Below are 2,989 nucleotides of genomic sequence, written 5' to 3'. Positions count from 1 at the left end.
ACCCCCGCCCCTTCGTGACAAGCCAAAACTCTCAGGTCTTTTCACCAGGATGACGGGTAGTCAATGACGAGTAAGACCTCAATAGTTGAGGCAAACTAAGACAGGTACCACCGCTTGAGGTGATCCCCTGAGGCCTGGGGTCAACAAGGGTATGGCAAAGAACCATGCCTCCCAGGGTCACATTTATGTAAAACAAAAAAGGAGGATATGTATGGCATAACAAAGAACCCTGGCCCAGCTCAGGCTGCCTGTCATAGGAACGGGAAAGGGCTTCTGCATACATGACGGCCCAGCAGAGTAGGGCGTGGCAATGACAACCTGCTGAAAGATTATCTGCCCGGAGATAGACTGCCATTGGATATCGTAGAGTGGTGTAAGAACCATGATTGGCTAGCCAACCCCTTATAACTCCAAATGCTCTCGGGAGTAAACAAGTCTGCAGCAGCTTGCCCTCCACTTGCTTTTCCCTGACTCCCAGTGTCTGTGTGGTGACTCCACACCTTTCACCCCCATATCGGCAGGGACCTTGTGTCCCCCTCTGACTGGCTCCAGAGGAGGACAGTAACAACATATCATAGGATGAGCATTAAATATACAGAGCAAAGAGAGAATACTGAAAGATTCAAGAGAAAAATAACAAATATAAAGGAAAACCTATTAAAATTACAGCTGGTTTTCAGTAAAAACTATAAAAGCCAGAAGAGCCTGAAGCAAAGTATTCCAGGTTCTAAATAATCATAGATGACAACCCAGAATACTTTACCCAGCAAAACTGTCTATCACAGTTGAAGGGGAAAGAAAAATCTTCTGTGAAAAGAGATGTATATTTAAGGGGTACTAATTGGAAATGGATATATTAGGTTATTCCTGTTTACACAGAGATATGATATTATGTATTAGAGATACCAAAAATTCCACAAGAAAACTCCTCGAAATGATTAACACTTTCAGCAAAGAGGCACGTTACAAAATCAACCTACAAAAATCAGTATTTTCTATAACCAATAATAAGCAAACAGAAAAAGAGATTATTGTAGTCTCAAAAAAAATCTAGGAATAAACTTGACCAAAGATATTAAAGATCTCTAAAATGAAAATTTTTAATATTTGAAGAAAGAGAATGAGGAAGACACCAGAAGATGGAAAGACCTCCCAAGTTCGTGGATTGGAAGAATTAATATTGTGAAAATAACCATTTACAAAAGCAATCTATAGATTCAATCCAATCTCAGTCAAAATTCCCATGACATTATTTACAGAATTAGGAAAAAAAAATCTGAAATTCATAGGGAATCACAAAACACCCCAGATAGCCAAAGCAATTCTGAGCACAAATAGCAAAGCTGGGGGATTCCCACACCAGATTTCTCAAACTATATTACAAAGTTATAGACATAGAAACAACATGATACTGACACAAAAACAGACACATAGATCAATAGAACATAACTGAAGACCTAATAATATGAATTCATGCAATGTCAGCCACCTGATATTTGACAAAGGTGCCAAGAACACAAAGTGTAGGAAAGACAGCATCTTCAACTAATGGAACTGACAAAACTTGATCTCTAGCTGTAAAAGAATGAAACTAGACCCTTGATTTTCACCCTCCACGAAAGTCAACTCCATTCTATGCTGGAGTTTTATCTTATTTGAGTCAGGATGGGTCTTGTGCATGGTATGAGGGTTGCTGCAAGTTCACATGAACATGTTTCCAGTGACCCAAAAGTCTGTTTCTTTATGTTCATGCACCAACCCTGGCTCTTATCCTAGCCCCAACCCTAACCAAGGGACTACTGACAAATGGTTACTGTAGGATGAGGGAGAATAGATCTTCTTTGGGGGAATGACTGTAGATGGGCTGACTAGACTCCAGGGACTGAACTTGCAGTGAGGGAAACCTGGATAGAAATGTTTGACCAGGACTTAACATATGTGACAGAATATCTGAAATGGGGGGAAGCTTTGGGGAGCAGGTAGGGGAGAGGGGAAGAAGAGGTCTAAATTTGATTAAGATTGTGTTATGTGCACAAAACTCAATAAAATGTTAAAAATGAATAAAAAATCAACTCCGTATGGATCACAGGCCTTAATGTACAACCTGAAATGCTGAAACTGTTAGAGAAGTTTATGGGTTTTTCCCAGGTTTAGGCTACTATTCTCCTATGATTTATATTTACCACACAATATTATCTCTCTCCCCAAAAATACACACTTAAACCCAGATTTCTGAAAATTTATCTATGTAAATTCAATTTCAAAAGACTATCCCCCATTAAATTAAGGAAAATTATTCAACTAAAGCAAATTTGAAGGGAAATAAAAGATATGAGAGTGAAAGCAAGAATGAGAGAGAGAGAGAGAGAGAGAGGATGGGAATGGTGAGTATGGAAGAAAACAGAGAGGGGAGAAGAGAGCGTGGAGAGAGCAGGGAAAAAGGACAGAGGGAGAGAAAAAGATAGAGTGGAGAGATAACGACATAAAAACCAACGTTTCCTTCATTTTCCTCATCTAATTTTGAGCGAAGTGAAGTTGTAAGTACAGCTCAATTTGTAGAGCCGTCGCCTAGAATACATAAGAACCAGGGTTCGTGCCTTAACAAACCAGGAAAATGAAGATCAAAAGAAAGAGATGGCCGACCAACTCAAATTTCTGATCATTTCAGCCTCCCTCTTCCACACATGAAAACATATGCAACTCTCCTCTCCCTTGGGGAAAACCAGAAAAGCATCAAAATTAATGTCAGTTTGAGTTCTCTTCTTCTCAAGTTTAAGAATAAATTCGGTGCCTTTCTTACTGCTTAGGGAAAGAAGTAGTAAAGTAACCCAAGATCTTTCAATGTGTGCATTACCCTCAGCAGTTAAGCACTCACTTTCCCTTTCAAAGACCTAAGCATGTTAGCATTTCAATTTAAATGTTAATTTGTGAATTTTTCCATATACATATACATTTTTTTCATTTTTTTGAATTTTTGAGAATTTTATTT

Source organism: Nannospalax galili, unplaced genomic scaffold (genome assembly GCF_000622305.1).
Source record: "Nannospalax galili isolate Female #2095 unplaced genomic scaffold, S.galili_v1.0 scaffold903, whole genome shotgun sequence".
Lineage (NCBI taxonomy): Eukaryota > Metazoa > Chordata > Mammalia > Rodentia > Spalacidae > Nannospalax > Nannospalax galili.
Note: the sequence above shows the minus strand (reverse complement) of the source record.